General features: G+C 50.9%; 1 protein-coding gene across 1 annotated transcript in view; it reads right to left on the minus strand.

The window, feature by feature from the left end:
* NTN1 (netrin 1) overlaps nt 1–18,484 on the minus strand; it is a 218,784-nt gene that overhangs the window by 82,010 nt on the left and 118,290 nt on the right. The window lies entirely within an intron of this gene.

Here is an 18,484-nt window from a genome sequence, read left to right on the forward strand (position 1 = left end):
GAAAGGAAAAAGAAAGAACACTTGCTCAGTCATGGAGCTATTTAATTCTTTCCTACCAAAATACATCATACTTGTATACATCTAGTTTTGTGGGTGTTCCTTTTCATAATAATGAACATCTTCTCATGTCAAATATAATGTTTAAAAGTTGTCTGGGCTACACATGGTAGCTCACACCTGTAATCCCAGCATTTTGGCAGGCGGAGGTGGGCAGATCACTTACAGCCAGGAGTTCAAGGCCAGCCTGGCCAATATGGTAAAACCTTGTCTCTACTAAAAAATATAAATCTTAGCTTGGCGTGGTGGTTGGCGCCTATAATCCCAGGTGCTCCGGAGGTTGAGGCAGGAGAACAGCTTGAACCTGGGAGGTGGAGATTGCAGTGAGCCGAGATGGCAGCACTGTACTCCAGCCTGAGCCATAAAGTAAAACCCTATCACAAAAAATGAAAAAATAGAGTCATCTGGCACTGTGTTGTATGGTTATGCATAGTGGGCCCCCTGGAGTCAGAAGTGGAGGCATTTAAAAGATGTTCCTTGGCCAGGCATAGTAGCTCATGCCTGTAATCCCAGCACTTTGAGAGGCAGGCAGATCACAAGGTCAGGAGATCGAGACCATCCTGGCTAACATGGTGAAACTCCATCTCCACTAAAAATACAAAAAATTAGCCAGGCGTGGTGGCACGTACCTGTAGTCCCAGCTACTCGGGAGGCTTAGGTAGGAGAATGGCTTGAACCCAAGAGGCGGAGGTTGCAGTGAGCTGAGATCATGCCACTGCCCTCCAGCCTGAGCAACAAAGACTCCATCTCAAAAAAAGAAAAAAAAAAGAAGGACCTCCCAGGGTTGGGAAGCTAGGTGGTTTTCCATTTTTCACTATTATAAATGTTAACTACCTTTGAACACCTTATTCAAGGTAACCACCTTGAACCACCTTTGAACATATATATTTGTGCTCTGCTCTGATTACTGTTGTAGCACAAATTTCTCAACATGGAATTACTGGGTTGAATTTTAAATCTACGTGTTTTTAACATTGGCTCCAAACTGCCCAACTGCCCTCAAGAAAGGTTGTACTGGCTTATACTCCCACCAGCAGGATATGAGAGCTCATATTTCACCACATGCTTGAAAAGAGTAATATGCATTTGATATCAGCATTCTTTTAAAAAAATCTTTGCCATGCTGTCTGAGAGAGGACACACACACACACGATTTTAATTTGCAGGTCTTTGATTACTAGGAAGGTTGGGCATTTCTCCATGTGTTGTTTTTCTATTTATATTTCCTTTTTGTGCATTGCCTGTTCATGCCATTTGCCCAGTTTTCAAATAAGGTGGACTTTTTTCATGCTGTGTAGCCATCTTATGTAGGATGGATGAAAAATCATTTGTCTTTTCTGCCATATAAGCTGTAAATATTTTTAACAGTTTCTTATTCACATGTTACTTTAATTTGTGATCCTTGGAAAAACATTTGCCTCTTTAATATGTCTCTCTGATGTTAAGACAAGCTTCTTTAAGTCTCTTCCTAGAGTCACTGCCAAGTCACTCACCCATTAGTCACTTCATTTACAAATAGAGGTAGACAGGGGCTCTAGAGAAAGCAGTGTGGGATGCAGCAAAAAAGACAGCTTCTGCCCTGAAGTCTGAAAGCATCCGGAAGCCAAATTGAACTCCCAAAGCCTTGCTAAGTGTCCTCCAGCAAATGTCCCCAGGGCTGAGTTCAACCAGGTGCAAAGTAAGAGGCTACAGCTGCACCTTCCCTCCCGCAGAAGACTGTCACACCTGTGCACATTCACTCTTTTTGGACATACTCTGCCAGACAAGAGTGACAGGGGCCTGCTCAGAGAGATGCAATGGCCAACCAGCCCAGGACCACAGAGCCAGGGGGACCCCGGACGAGAACCTAAGACTTCTGGCTCCTGGTCCACTGGCTCAGAGGAAAGGACCCATATCACTGGAAGTAACAGCTGGTCTAGACTACAGCCAGGATCTACATCTTCCTACAAACACAGAAATCACAGGACCTGTCACACCTGCCTGGGGACAGGGATCTGGAAGCAACACCCAGGCCTCACTTCCTCAGGCCTCCCTTGTACCAGGAAAGGCCCAGCAACAGCATCGTCCCATCCTTCTTGGAGGCAAATGTTCTCCTCTGTAAAGGCAGCTGTCCCGCATTTCCCAGCGGGGCCTGCCCTAGCCTCTGAGCCCCTTCTGGGAGCTCAGCCCCCACCTTTCCCATTCCAAGAGGAAGCTGGGGGCTGGTAGCTCTCTTCCATACGCACCTTATGCCAACAAAAGGTTCTTCCTAAACAACTGGTCACACAAAAGAAAACTCTGAGGCGAACATCAAAAGGCAGGGCTCCCTTCCCTCCCCTGCTTCTTGGAGCTGTCAGGAGACATCAAGTGGCAATGCCCACACTCAGACTTCTGCAAAGCATTTTACAGCTTGTTTTCTTTTCTCTTTGTTTTATTTTCTCTGCACAAATGGAAAAATGCATTGGGCAAAGCAGCTCACATTTGGATCCCTCGGCTTCACACAGAGGCGTCACCTAACTCCCGGCCTGTCCCTCGCCCCTTCCTCAGAGAGACACCTTAATCCTTCGTGCCTTCCTGTTTACCTCCTGCATCTCTTGGAGGCAAAAATATTAGGTATTAGTTTCATTATCAGATTTCAAGGCAGGGAGGAAAGGGCAGCTTTGTAAGAATAGAGAGGTCAGCCTGGAGAAAAGGGGGTTGGCGGCAGCAGAGACACTCTGAGGAAGCAGCAGGGGCAACAACAGAAGCCCTGCCCGGGCCAGTGAGGCTCTGCCTCTTACCCAGGGTTACCCCAGCCACCCATAGAAACCCTAAGATTTGCGCCCCTCTTTGGCTGTCATGTGGGGATCACCAAGGATGCATCACATGTGGCTGCATTTCAGACCCAGGGCATAACAAGGGAAAGGAAAGTAGGAGGGCGAGAGGCCCCACTTTCCAACCAGAAACCCAATGGGGAGAGAGGCCCAAGTGATGGGTTCCTATTTTCTTTCCCCATCAAAAAGTCCTCTAAGTCCTATTTCAACACATGCCTGTGGCCACTTCTTACCTCTCAACATTCCTGCCTTTCTGCCCCTCTCCCTCTCCCGCCAACCTGGAACTGCCCAACCCCTTTCCACTCCGCAGGTCAGGTCAATTCAATGCATACGCAGTGCTTGAGCTATGCGCCCAGCTCTGTTCTACAGGCTATGTGAGATACAGAGATGGACAATGCACTCTCAACTGTCCATGGGTTCCCCATCTAATGGAGGGAACAAACTCATGTCAGCAAACTCTCTGATCAAGTGCGACTAATCTCTCATTAACTGTGTTGGTTTGTTGAGGATAGGGACAGTGTTTGCTCTTATATCCTCCAGCCCACAGAAGGCCTTCATACATTTTTGTTGTGTAAACGAGACAGAGAGAGAAAGCAAACAAGAGAGAAGATGGATGGATGGATGGATGGATGGACAGATGGATGAATGGGGTTGATAGGTGAGTGGATGGATGGATGGATGGATGGATGGTATGAGAGAAAGGATGAATGGATGGCTGGAATGGATGGACAGATTCATAGATGGATGGATGAATGAATGGATGGATGCATGGATGGGTGCATGGATGGATGGATAAGTAGGTGGGCAGGTAAACAGGCAAGCAGGTATGTAAAGAGACAGTTAGTTAGACAGGTAGGGCAGATAGAGGATTTACTACCTGAACCACTTCCTGACAAGGCATGGCCTTGTGATGTCTCTTTTATTGTTGCTTTCAACTACTTTAACTCACCAATTTAACTTCTGTCTGCTCAAGTAGACTGCTGTGCTTTAGAGAGAAAATTCCAAATCTAAGTGCCCTGGACTCTTCCTGGAACTCTGAATAGGGCCCTTGCATACAGAGACTGAATCTGCATCCATTGCTTTTCAGGAATTTACCACACCATAGGTGTTGGCCCACCCCAAAAGACCCTCACAAACTCACTCTCAATCCCATCAGGACTACCCCAGGCCCAGAGAGCATCCAGCAGACTTGGTGAGCAGTATCCAGACCCTGTCTCTCAGGGACTCTGGTCCTGGCTCCCCCAGACTTCACATGGCCCAGGGGCTTCCCACTGGAGCAAGAAGGCCATTTGGTGATAGGCTCCTCAGGGGCTCTGGTCTGGGTCCCAGAACCCCACTGCAGCCCTCTAGCACACAGGATCACCATCTCTTCTCCATTCCAGAGTGGTTCTTTTGAGAAGACTGACCATGTTATCTCTGTAGCGTAACAGCTGAATCGTCCAAACAAAACAAAACTCACATAGGCACCATCGCAGGCTGGAGGCTTTATATTCAAAAAACTGGTCCCCAGCCCTTGGCTGCCTGCACACTGGGACACGCACTGCTCTTGGATGTGCGATGATTGCTGACACATTTCCACATGTCCAGGCCACATGGGCAGGTTGGGGCGTGGCAGAAACTTGGAGGGCTGGGGGTGGGCGCTGCTTCCCTCGCCAGCTACTTTGCTAGGTAAGTCCATGGCTGCTGGGTAAGGACCAGGAGACCTACTCACCATGCACAGCTCACAACTGCCCTGGGGGACAGCGGTTCTCAATCGGTGGCAATTTTTCCCCTAGTGGACATTTGGCAATGTCTACAGACATTTTTGGTTATCATGACTGGGGAGGGAGGGGCTGCTTGCATCCAGTGGATAGAAACCACAGAGGGTGCTAAACTTCCTACCATGCACGGGACAGTCTCCACAAACGGAGCCTGCCAAGTGTCCATAGTGCTGAGTTTGAGAAATCCTGAATCAGGGAGATCATGACGCCCGCTGCCTCCGAGGTATGTAAATGTTTATTCCCCTCTGCCTAAGATGCTATTTCTCTAAGTGCAAACTGCTCCAGGAGGTGACTGTTGTTGACTCCTTCAACGAAGCCTTGGCTGAAGCCTTTAAAAGGACCAGGTGGTTGGCCAGGCATGGTGGTTCATGCCTATAATCCCAGCACTTTGGGAGGCCGAGGTGGGCAGATCATTTGAGAGCAGGAGTTCAACACCAGCTTGACCTATATAGTGAAACCCCAACTCTACTAAAATACAAAAAAAAAAAAAAAAATTAGCTGGGTGTGGTGGCGGGCATCTGTAATCCCAGCTACTTGGGAGGCTGAGGCAGGAGAATTGCTTGGACCCAGGAGGTGGAGGTTGCCGTGAACCAAGATCGCACCACTGCACTTCATCCTGGGCAACAGAGCAAGACTCCCTCTCAATCAATCAATCAATGATAAAAGGACCAGGTGCTGTGGTGACAGCAGCAGGTAAGATGGAGTCCTATCCCCAGGGTGCTTCCTGTCTGAGGTGGAGATGGACAATTATCTAGTAACTGCACTGTTTTCAATGATGACCAAAGCTGTCGAGACCTACAGTCAGGGAGCCGTTCTTCTGGGCCTCTCTTGGACAAGGCGGAGAGGACAAGGCCTGAGAAGAGCATCAGCACAGACAGGATATTCCACCAGCGCTGCCCCAACTATAACGTGAATACAGTCACCTGAGGATTCTGCGCAAATGCAGGCTCTGTGGGGAGGGATGGAACTGGAACTCAATGGAAAAGGAACCAGTTGGGACGTGACCCACTGTGTAGACAGAGAGCCCTGGAGGGAGGTCAAGGGAGGTTTTACCGCAGGGAGTCTGCAATGGGGCAGTGGGCAGAGGTCTGATTTCAAAAGAAACTTCTCCTGACCTCACATGATGGCTCACACCTGTAATCCCAGCACCACGGGAGGCCAAGGCAGGTGGATCATGAGGTCAGGAGTTCAAGATCAGCCTGGCCAAGAGGGTGAAACCACGTCTCTACTATAAATACAAAACTTAGCCGGGTGTGGTGGTGGGTGCCTGTAATCCCAGTTACTCAGGAGGCTGAGGCAGGAGAATTGCTTGAACCAAGGAGGCAGAGGTTGCAGTGAGCTGAGATTGTGCCACCGCACTCCAGCCTGGGTGACAGAGCAAGACTCTGTCTCAAAAAAAAACCAAACAAACAAACAAAAAAAAAAAAACAAAGAAAGAAAGAAAAAGAAGTTTCTCCTTAAATGACTGGTTCTGAATCATAAAAATACTTGAGTTATTTTTAGGAGTTTGAGGTAGTCTGTATTTCCTTCATTGCTGTGCTGCTCTATTTGGTATGCTATTTATTTAGAAATTGTTCAACTCCTGTTTATAAATCTTAGGTATTCTGCCCCCAGTGTGTTTTTCTGAGCCCCATTTTCCGCAGCTCCTGAAATGGCTGGGTTGAGCAACAGTGGCTGCCCACACACCTGACTCCTGCATACACGTGGGGGTCATTCTGAGCTGGCTTCTCAAAGGGCTCCTTTTGGGAAAGGGGCTGAGGCAGGACTGGCCCAAGCATTTCTGGGACTCACAGCCCTTGGGGTCTGCAGGTGAGCTGGACACAAGAGAAATGATCATAAATGTACATCAATTTATAAAACAATCCAAGCCCAGACTTAGGTTTCATTTCACTATTGGCAAATCCAGTAGGGCATGAATTTATTGAATCATTCAACAAGTATTTACTGAGTCCCCTAGTTGGTGCATTCTGGGCACCATGCAAGGTGCTGGGGCGTCACAGTGAGCAGGACAGCCATGGTCCCTGCCCTGGCAGGGTCGGTGGAGATACCCAGGCGTGCTCAAGTCTGGTTAATGCTGCTGCAGCTGTTGTCTGCCTCCGAGGTCCACACTATCTCCCAAACACAGGCTTCAAGCTCATCACCGAAGACATCAGCCAGCCAGATACAATGCAGCAGTGACCAGTCAGAGGGAGCCACAAGACTGGACGACACCTATGAGGACTATGAGGACTTCACACGGAGTAGTTGGTTTCACTCAAGGCTCTAGGGTTTGCACCCATTTGAGGGTGCCTCGTTTCAACCATTTTAAAAACCATTGACAAACATCTCCTAGACATGGCCAGGAGAACAGGACAACTCACTTGTCTGAAAGAGTCAACCGCCCGCAGGGCACAGTGGTTCACGCCTGTAATCCCATCACTTTGGGAGGAGGTGGCTGTTGAATCAGGAGATCGAGACCATCCTGGCTAACACGGTGAAACCCCTGTCTCTACTAAAAATACAAAAAATTAGCCAGGCGTGGTGGCACGTGCTTGTAGTCCCAGCTACTTGGGAGGCTGAGGCAGGAGAATCTCTTGAACCCGGGAGGTGGGGGGGTGCAGTGGGCCGAGATGGTGCCACCGCACTTCAGCCTGGGCAACAGAGCAAGACTCCATCTCAAAAAAAAAAAAAAAAAAAAAAAGTCAATGAGCAGAGTTAGTCCACCCACACTGGTCATGAGAGCCAGGCGAGGTAAGGATGTCCCATGGGACTCTCTGGAGGCCCAGAGAACATGTGAGGGAAGATGTGGCACTTCAAGATGCCACAATGACACCCAAACAGGACCTGCTTCTGCCTGACTGCTCGTTCACCGTTTCATTCAACAAACATGAACGGAAGCCTTGGGAGTGCCCGGCTCTGAGAGGGATGTTGCTGCATTTTGCTCTCTCAACTGACCTTGGTCCCCTCTTTCTTCTCTTGAGCTGTGGTTTTCAATTCAAGTAGCTAACAAACCCCTCTCAAGGCCCCAACCTGTGATGGTTCTGCAGCCTGGGTGCACAGATTCACCAGCATTGCCTCCTAAGACACACAGGGAACTGAGACACCCCCCAGAGTCTCTCTCTCTTTTTTTTTTTTTCTTTTTTTGAGACTGAATCTTGCTCTGTCGCCCGGGCTGGAGTGCAGTGGAGTGATCTCAGCTCACTGCAACCTCCACCTCCCGGGTTCACGTGATTCTCCTGCCTCAGCCTCCCAAGTAGCTGGGATTAAAGGTGCCCACCACCATGCCTGGCTAATTTTTGTATTTTCAGTAAAGACGGGGTTTCTCCAGTTGGACAGGCTGGTCTGTAACTCCTGACCTCAGGTGATCCACCCGCTTAGGTCTCCCAAAGTGCTTGGATTACAGGCATGAGCCACTGCGCCCGGCCACCCCTAGAGTGTCCGATTCAGCCTGTACGTGGGGCATGAGAACGTGCACCTCACAAGTTGCCAGGTGATGCTGATGCCACCCATCTAAGGGCCACACTTTGAGAACCACTAGTCTAGATCACACAAAGGGGAAAGAAAGCTATCGAAGACTAGAACCTTGGATCTCACAGTGTAGAGAGGCAGGGCATAGGTGAGTGTAACTACTACTAACTAAAATCAAACATCACACAATGGCCATCAACTCACATGCAAGTGAGAAGAGAGCTGGGGCCGACGTGGGAAGCTTGGGCTGTAGTTCCAGCTCCAAGACTCCCCTAGGTGTGACCCTGGAAAGCCCACTTGGCCCCTCTGAGCCCATTCTGCCATCTGAAAAATGAAGACGTTTGGGTCTGATGATTTTAAGCTCTTTTCTGGCCCTAAAAGTCTGTAACTCAGGGTACCCAAACTCCAGCAGAGTAGGGGACAGATCAGCAGACTCACATCCGCATGGAGGCCTTTGGGAGTTCAGAAGTGGGGTGCTCCAGGCCAGGTCATGATGCGTGAAGAAGCCTCAGTGTGGGACTGGATCAAGCAGGTGACAGGGCTGTGTAAAGGGCACTAAGGCCACCTGCAGGCCATGGGTGGATCCCAGCTGGGACTCGCCATGGCCCTGGGGTGGTGGTAGGAGGACCCTGCAGGCTTCTGCCTTGCTGAAAGTAGAGGTATGGGAGACTTCCCAGGGAAACCATCAGACGGGCGTGGCCAACAGGACTGGTGACCACGTGGGTCTTCCAGAGAGAACGGGTATGCAGTATCCTCTCCGGGGAACTGGGTAGAGGAAACCATTTTGGGGGAGAAGAAGGGAGTCTATCTTTGGGCATGTAGAGGGCAGAGCAGGAGGATTTAATGGTGGGCAGTGAGAAACAGGGACCCTCCCTGGTCAGCCCGGGAGAACTCTGAATCGGGTTCTCCCAGAGAGGAGCCCACGAACCTCTCTTAAGCCTCTCTTTCAGAAAGAGGAGGCCTACAGGGCCACGACATTGAGTTTTTCGGCTCCAATTTGAAAACATTTCTGTCCACCCTCCCTTCCCGCTCCCCACCACCACCTGTGCCTTATCTCTGATAACCAGAAACACAGTGGATCAAGATGGTAGGAAAAATGAAAGAAAGCGGGAACGGTATTGGAACCTCCAAGCCGGGAGTCACAGTCGGAGCGGGCTGGGAGGCTGGAGTTCCCGCCCTGCCAAAGACAGGCTTTAGATGGTTTCTGATAAAGTCCCCGGAGGTAAGTGGCCTGTGTTTGTCGAGGGCTTAGGGAGCTTTAGCCAAGTCTGAACACAAAGAGGCCCTCTGTCAACAGTCCTTCAGGCCACTAATAGGGCTGAGTAAACACTACAGTAACAAGTTCTTCACACCTGTGGGGCTTGGGAATGGCCCCAGCCCCTTTGTCAAGACGTCAGACAAAAGGGCTGCTAGGAGTTTGCCTCCCACCCCCCAGCCAGACCCTCTCGGACTTCTAGGGAAAGGGACTAGGGTGGGGAGCATGTAAGTCTGAAGTCCGGTGAGTCCTGCCTCCTTCTTCAAGCAGAAATGTTCAGGAAGACCGAGTGATGGACACGGTCCGGGCAAACAGGCTGGCGGCAAACGGACCAGAGGGGGCATTTCGTGGAGTTTAGGATCAGGGCCACAGGCAGGATTAAGGATACTGAGGTCAGAGGCTAGGCTCTCCAAAAAGCATAGCCCAGGCCCTGTGGCTATTTCTCCCGCTGTGCCGGGCACCCAGCCCCTCCCCAGTGGACGGCGGGGGCCATCCCCCAAATCTGCTTGACCTTGCCGTCATTTTTTCCACTGACTTTTTTTTTTTCCTCTGTAAACATTTTAGCCTTTTCTCTCCCCTGCCCTTTTTTGGCTGCCATGCCTCCCTCTGAGGCTCTGAAACAATCCCCTCCGAAGGAACATCTCCCAGGCCCTTGCTGCAAAGGAATCACTCAGGGTTCCGGCTGCACAAACATCCCCCTCTCCGCCTGCCCGGCAGGCCGGCCCCTCTCCGTGGAGGAAATGCCAAGGAGGCTTCGGTAAGCCCCGAGCAGTCATCAGTTCTTTGTCTGCTGCGTTCCTCAGATCCTCCCTCCACGTTCCCATCCAGGGCCTCTGCCCCGGGCAGAGGGTGGGTGCTCTCCCTGCCACCTCCTTCGGGGACTTCAGCCCCAGCCCTCTCTGTGCCATGCACAACTTTAGACCTTCTCCAGCTCCAATCAGCCCTCCACCCCAAATCCCTGTTCAGACATCCCTCTCATTTGTCACTGCCCTGTTTTGGAACTTTCCATGGCTGCCCACTGTCTACAAGATGCAAACGTTCTTGCCTTTCAGGGCAAAAACAGTTTCACTATGGAGGTCGAGAGACTGGAGGTCTTGCTCCTTCCTTATTTATTTATTTATGCATTTTTTTGAGATAGGGTTTCACTCTTGTCGCCGAGGCTTGAATGCAGTGGCGCGATCTCAGCTCACTGCAACCTCCACCTCCCGAGTTCAAGCAATACTCTGGCCTCAGCCTCCTGAGTAGCTAGGATTACAGGTGCACACCACCACGCCCAGCTAATTTTTGTATTTTTAGTAGAGACGGGGTTTCACCATGTTGGCCAGCCTGGTCTTAAACTCCTGACCTCAAGCAATCCATCCACCCTCCTCAGCCTCCCAAAGTGCTGGGATTACAGGCGTGCACCACCACGCCCGGCTAATTTTTGTATTTTTAGTAGAGATGAGGTTTCAACATGTTGGCCGGGCTGGTCTCGAACTCCTGCCTCAAGTGATCCACCCTCCCCAGCCTCCCAAAATGCTGGGATTACAGGCATGTGCCATCGCCCCAGCCCTGTTCCTTCCTTATAATAAGACGCTGCATGAAACCTCACCCCATCCCACTCCTCTCCAAGCTCCAGATCTATCAACAAAAGAAGGAAGGGGGACATTGTTCTCAAGGGTCTCAAGGGCAAATCCAGGGTCTTGGGGCTGGCACAGCCTTCCAGGGTTTCCTAGTTTACCCTCTTCTAGAAGAGGAGATGAGAAAAACGAAGACCCAAGAGTCAAAGAGATGTTGCGAGAAACCTGCAATAGTTAGTGGTGACTAACTCATCACCAAACGAATTCAGAGCTCTTTCCAGACCCGCAGCAGCAGGGTAAGGGTGACATGGTCTCGGGCAGAAAGATACCCGATAAACCCCTGTGGCTGCTGGAATTCATCCCGAAGGCGGATAATTTTCAAACTGGAAGAGGCTGTCTGAGCAAAGTTCTCCGGGAAGCTTTTGTTGCCATGAGATTCTCTTTGCTCTGTGACTTGTCCGCCTTGCCCAGATGTCTTGTTAGGAGCTTGGGGGGTGGCGGGGTAGGGGTGGGGGCTCCTTCCAATCTCTTTTCCCCGGAGGTGGTGCACACACTCCCTGTGCTTTATGAAATGGACATATGAGGGCTGATTTGCCAGCCAAGTCGGCCAAGCCTGGCTCCTGACTCCCTGGAGTCATTTCCCATCTGTAATGGCTCCCGTCACTCAGCCTGGCACTTGCCAGGCTGGAGATTCAAGGCGGGACTCCAGGGCAGTGGGAGAGGCTGGCGCAAGGGAGGCTTAATGACTTGCAGTTGATTCTGTTCTCCTGACACCAGGCAAGAAAACATGCAATTCCCAGGCCACTTTCCCCAGCCCTTTGTTCCCCACTCCCCCCACGGGCTGGATGCCGCCCTGCTTGGCCTTTATTTAATTCATCTCTTGAGTTAACTTTGACTTGGGCTGTAAACTCCAGAGACCAGCCGAGACTGCAGCTGAAACCACTGTAGGGTTCATTACTGTACACTGGACCCGCATGTGCCCAGCAGATCAAGGTTCCTGCTCGTGGGCAGGGACAGTGAAAGCAGTGTCCCAGTGGGCCACTCCAGGACACCACCAACACGCCTTCTCATTTTCCTAATTCACGCTCCAACTAAACTCGGGTTGCCAGATTTAGCAAATAAAAAATACAGAGCATCCAGTTAAATCTGAATTCCATAAATAATTTTTAGTAAAAGTATGCCGCAAGAATGGCAGGTCAGTGTAACCTCCAGCACTCCCCAGACCCTACCCAGCTTGCGCTGTCCCTAAGGTGGACGATTTCACCCAACAGTTTTGTTTTTTCGTTTTTTTGTTTGTTCGTTTGTTTTTATCAATGGCCACTCTAATTTCCCCAGTCTCCACAAGTCCCAGGAGAGGCTAAAAGGGTCCCTCAACAGGCCCAGGAGGAAAGGGTCCTGTTTGGGTTTTTCTGAACTCAAAAGGTTGTCTGATTCTTCAGTTCCTGTTTGCTTAGCACCAGCTTTTCCTTCCCTTATCTTTCTCTCTCTCCATCTGCTAAACAGGATAGAAATCCTGTGCCTGGGACCACAGTGGAGGTCCAGAGACCAGAGGTCTTACACCTTCCTTATTTATTTATTTATGTATTTCTTTGAGATGGGGTTTCACTCTTATCACCCAGGCTGGAGGGCAGTCGCACGATCTCAGCTCACTGCAACCTCCGCCTCCCAAGATGCTCAAGAAGGGAAAAGACCCTGCCCATCGGATGACCCAAAACCTGCTTTTCCGCTGCAGGGCTGTCTATGCCAAGCAGACAGACCACGGTCTGCTGCCCCTACCCAGGCTCTCAAGAGGCCCCGTCACCTGCCAGCATGTTTCCCCCCCCCCACTTCACATACAAAGATCCCCATGTGGAATCAATCACACTCCAGTTTCAGGAGAAACAAGAAGGAAGAAGGCAAGTATGGTCAGAGTGGCCCCAAATCTCTACCGAAAGAAAGCCATTTTCACTGTGATACGCTTCGTGGTGAGAATGATCAAAATCTGAACCCCAATTCTGAATCCAGTTATTTTAATCAAACCACCAGGTACAATTTATTTAGAGCTTAGTAAAGTGTTTCTGAGATTATAAGGAAAGACTTTAGGTGGCCTCTCATCAAACAGAGAATAAGACAGGGGATGGCAGATTCCAGCTGACCAAAGGAGCTAGAATAGGCCATCCCTGGAGACATTCCAGTAGTTTTTTTTTTTTTTTTTTTCCCCAAGCCAAACTGCATCCAGCTTTATTAAAGATACTTTCCATAAAACAATCATGGTGTTTCAGGCAGGACATGAGCAGACAATTGTTAACGGTATACAACAGCTTTCAAACTCCCTTCTTTGATGGACTACCAAAAATCAGAAAGCCACTATAAAACCCAATGAAGTCTTCATCTGATGCTCTGAACAGGGAAAGTTTAGAGTGAGGGTTGACATTTCACATTTAGCATGATGTTTAACAACTTTTCCCAAGCCGACCCTGACTTTCAGGAACTGAAATGAAAATGGCAGAATTTATCTGAAGATCCACAATCTAGAAAAGGTACAGAAGACTCCTGCTCTGGGGAGGAGGTGGAACTACTCTGATCAAGTCCCTTCCAACTTAGAGAGCCTTAGAAGAGACACTTTCCTGCCTCTGGGATGTCAGATCCTTATAGGTTTGTGGCTAGCACTGGCCTTGCTAATATTCCTACACATGAACTAGTGGAAGAGGTGTCCAGTCTGCAAATGATCCTGAGTCCTTGGGGGTAGGGGCTGTGCATGTCGGAAGGGACGGCAGCAGAACTTCCCTGTGGGCAAATGCGGGAAGAATCCAAATGGTCCTTCTGGAGTGACGTCCTGGTTATCCAGCCAGGAAAAGCTCTTCCCTGTGGAGAGATGGTGGCTCTGCCGTTGAATATCTTCTGAACAGGGCTTTGGGGTTTCAAAGGCTTAAGGGCAAACTGATCTTCCACAGAGAGGTACCAAGGCAGCTGTCTATGGCCAGCATCTCCACACCGATGCCAGGGTACTACGCCGAAGCACCAGCGACTGACTATTTTGGACATCTCCGCCACATATGGGGACAATAAGCGACCCCAGTGGCTTGCTGGCTCTGAAACTCCCAGGCAAGAGTCCAACAAGGGACTCACCAGAAAAGGAGAGTCCTGTGGAGAGTTAGCCCCTCACGTTCCTCTTCCAAATTGTTTTGAGAGCCAACAGCATGGGCCAAATCCCCAGCTCACTAGCAATCAGAGACACTGTCCCACCCTCCCTCTGTCTCAGCACCCAGAGGGCATGGCTGCCAGGAGCCCCCGGGTGCGTCTAAAGACCCTCCAGCCCTGCTAACCAGCAGAATGTGACGGGAGGCAGCAGCACACTTGCTGCTTGTTTCAGGACGAAGGACCAGGGTATGCATAAGCAGATGGGCCCCTCCTTGAGGCCTCACCCCTAAATTGGGCAGGTACTCTGTGCCCAGAAGGAGTGAGGGGCTGCTGGGAGCTCTAAGAAAGAAAACACAGGCTGGACGTGGTGGCTCATGACTAATCCCAGCACTCTGGGAGGCTGAGGCGGGTGAATCACGAGGTCAAGAAATCGAGACCATCCCGGCCAACACTGTGAAACCCCATCTCCACTAAAAATACAAAAATTAGCTGGGCGTGGTGGTGCGCACCTGTAGTCCTAGCTACTTGGGAAGCTGAGGCAAAAGAATCGCTTGAACCCGGGAGGCAGAGGTTGCAGTGAGCCAAGTTTGTGCCACTGCACTCCAGCCTGGTGACAGAGCAAGGCTTCGTCTTAGAAAGAAAGAAAAATAAAGAAATTAAGGGAGGGAGGGAAGGAGGGAGGGAGGAACGGACAGAGGGTAACGCAGAGCACAATGAGATGAGCAGAGGGCAGGAGGTGGGAGGTGAGGGCAGCCTTCAAAGCTGGGGCAGATCACGCATGCCACTTCCACTCAGCCACTGTCACAGTGACACGTGACTCACCTGGAGCGGTCTCTGTGCACACGGCACCCCTGGGTTATTAGGCTTCAAACCTCCTCCTGAGTACTGGATCCTAGGGTCCCCTCTCTGCACCTTACTCAGCTGTTTCCCTCATGTCTCCGTCCACACATGCCTAACCACCCCTGAAGGTGCGTCCTGAAGGTAATTGAGGGATGTGCTTGAAAGGGCACGAGGGCCTCGAGGGGGTCTCTCAAGCCCTAGACAGCTCAAGTTGCCCAGTTTGTGACTTCAGAAACAGTCTCCTGATCTTCTTCCAGCCCACAGAGGCTTGGATGAAAAACAAGTACAAACACATCTGTTTTTCTAAACCCCCTACGCTTTACAACTTTACTTTCATCTCATTAAAGGAAGCCAGAAAATAAAGAAAGACAGAGACACTGAGAGCCAAACAGACACTGGGCGAGGAAGGCACTCTCACCCCACTTCACAGATGAGGATGTCGAGGCCCTGGCTGGACTCACCCAGCTCACAGGAGTGACAGGGACTGGACCCCTGGCCCACTCTGCTCAGAAGCCCAGTCCTTTCTTCTCCCCCAGCTGCAAATGGGGTGGCGGCTGGGGTGGTGTTAGTCCTCCCCAGACCACCCTGTGACTCGGTTGGTTTTGTGACCAGAATAGAACTATTTAAGGCACACACTGGGTCGGGCGGGGATGTTTTATGACACTAGTTCCCCTCAGGTAGTCTTTGAACATGTTTTTTCTTACCCTAAAATTAGGAAGTTTGGGAACCAGACAGGTTCCTAGTACAAGCCGGGGTGGGGGGAACCCGCATGTGAACGACGCACATTTCCTGGCCCTGTTGCTCCTGGCTGCTGTGGATGTGGCTAATTCCCCGGGCGTCCTCTGTAATTCCACAGTAATGTGGATTTAATTGTCCCCAAAGTAGGCCATTCTTCCTTTATTGTGCAGTAAATTTCCCTCCAGAGTTCGGATTTCATGCGCCTGCCTCAGCTGGGGAGCCGGCCAGCCTCAGGGAGAGGCGCACTGTCCTCGCTGCCCGGCCCTGGTCCTGGCCAGCCTGTAGTCCCCTGCTCCTCCCTCTGGCCCTCCTCGGGCCTGGAGCTTGAGATGGCTGTGGGGCACAGAGCACAGACCAGTGTGTCTGCCTCCTCAAGTGTGCCTCTCCAGGGGGTCCCAGGGTCCCTCCCACCCTGGAGGAGGCAGGGACACTGGTCTGTGGTTCTGTCTGGAAAGCAAATTAACTTGACAAATGCAAACAGGCTGAAACCACGGGATTCATTAGGCAGGAGTTAAACCGAATTTCCTCCATGTGTTCGCTTGTTTCGTCCACAAACCCCACTGAGGCAGGGTGGCAGGGGAGCCAGGCATTGAGAGGGGGCCTGTTCCAGCCTTCCATCCACCTGTGCAGCCTGCACCCGTCACCCAATCTCTCTGTGTCCCCTTTGCTAGTCAGTGAAAGAAGAGTAATTACAAGCACCCTCTTATCAGATGAGATAAGGCCCATAAAACACTTAACCCAGGGCCCACACCCTCTGGGAGCCTCAGCCTCCGCTTTGGTACAACTTGGAGGTGACAAAGGGGAGCCAAGAGCCGATCAAACGCAGGAGTTCAAATCCCGTGTGTCACAGGCTAGCACTGTGCACTTGACCTTGGGTGTGCCGGGTAACCTCTATGCCTTGGCTTCCTTATCTAGGAATGAGGACAATACTGATGCCCAGCATCAACAGCGGCTGACCCAGGGCAATGGCAGCTGAAGTCACGAGGCCGCTCCTCACAGCAGGTCCAGGCAGCTGCCGAAGACCTACTAGAAGCTGGACACACGGGGCTCCGGGAGAGTCTGCGCACTGGATGAGTTCATTACGGGGAGATGGATATAAAAGCAGGTCACAGTGTATTTAGGATTCCGTACCAGGGGAACATTGCAAACATGGTGACCCAGGGGAGACCTTTAGCCTCTGCAGACCTCAGTCCCTGAGGCAGGACAGCTAGGTCATCGCAAAGGGATCTCCCAGTTAAGACAGACTGTTCTAGCATTGGCGTGACGTGGTCATGCCCATACCCACAACTTTAAGAGTCTCATTGTGATAACCTCTCCTTTCCAGAACTGAAACCATCTAGAGCACGGTCAAGGACAAGACAGAAGGAAGGACATCTCCTCTCTGGGTGGCGAGACAGTTGTCACCGGAAGAGTCCCATCCCTGGATCGTCCTTGCTCTCCATTTACACAAAATTCAGAAGACAAAGCCGCCGTTTGACAATGAGGTAGAAGACAGAGCAGGCAGTGGAAAAACCAAAAAGAGCAGAGCAAGGCGAGGATGCCGGGGAAGGGGTAGGCTGCCTGGCATACCTCCATATGCCGCTGTTGCAGGCAAATAAAGTGGCTGATAAGTATGGAATGGGGGGATGATGGAGTCCTTAGAGATGACGGCATGTAGCCCTCACATTACAGCACAACAAAATGCACCCCCATGAGCTCCCAGGGGATCCCTTTCCCCACCCAGGGCTCAAGCTTGTCCCCCTCCTCCCAGGCTCCTGCCTCCCAGCTCCCTGGCCATTCTTCTGCTTTCTGTCCCCTCTGGCCCCTGCTGCCATCCAACAGCATCCACTTCAACAAGCAAGCCAAGGCCCCGGGCTCTGGAGTCTGTGGGCCTTTATCACAACCTTCTTCTCCTCCTCAACTCCCATCCAGACTGACAGCCCTTCTGGACAAAGCTACACAGGGCACATGGGCACTTCCAGAAAACCGTGACCACCAGCCTCCCTAGACGGCCACCCTTCATCCCTCATCACCTCCAACTCTCAGCCCAGTTGTCACTTCCCAGCGAGGCCTGCCCTAACCACGCCGCTAAAAACACCAAACCCTGGACGGGCGCGGTGGATTAAGCCTGTAGTCTCAGCACTGTGGGAGGCCAAGGGGGGTGGATCGCCTGAGGTCGCGAGTTTAAGACCAGCCTGACCAACATGGAGAAACCCTGTCTCTACTAAAAATATAAAATTAGCTGGGTGTGGTGGTGCATGCCTGTAATCCCAGCTACTAGGGAGGCTGAGGCAGGAGAATCACTTGAACCCAGAAGGTGGAGGTTGTGGTGAGCCAAGATGGTGCCATTGCACTCCGGCCTGGGCAACAAGAGTGAAACTCTGTCTGAAAAAAAACAAAACGAAATGAAAAAAAAAAAAAAAACACCTACCCCACACCCTCCTCTGCTTCCCTTTTCTTCACTGCACATATCCTCTTAGCGTGTATCCCTCCTTCCTTCCTTCCCTCCTTTCCTCCTTTCTTTTCTTTCCTTCCTTCTTTCCTTCTTCTTTCTCCTTCCTTCCTTCCTTCTTTCTTCTTTTTGGCAGAATTTCACTCTCGTTGCCCAGGCTGGAGGGCAGTGGCACGATCTCAGCTCACCACAACCTCCACCTTCTAAGTTCAAGTGCTTCTCCCACCTCAGCCTCCCACGTAGCTGGGATTACAGGCATGCACCACCACGCCTGCCTAATTTTGTATTTTTTAGTAGAGACAGGGTTTCGCCATGTTGCTCAGGTTGACCTCAAACTCCTGACCTCAGGTGATCTGCCCACCTCGGCCTCCCAAAGTGCTGGGATTACAGGCGTGAGCCACTGTGCCCATTGAGTGTATGTACTTTAAATATTGATTATATATATATATATATATATTTTTTTTTTTTTTTTTTTTTTTTTTTTT

The sequence above is a fragment of the Sapajus apella genome, unplaced genomic scaffold, assembly GCF_009761245.1.
Source record: "Sapajus apella isolate SASKATOON/1434 unplaced genomic scaffold, GSC_monkey_1.0 scaffold12, whole genome shotgun sequence".
Lineage (NCBI taxonomy): Eukaryota > Metazoa > Chordata > Mammalia > Primates > Cebidae > Sapajus > Sapajus apella.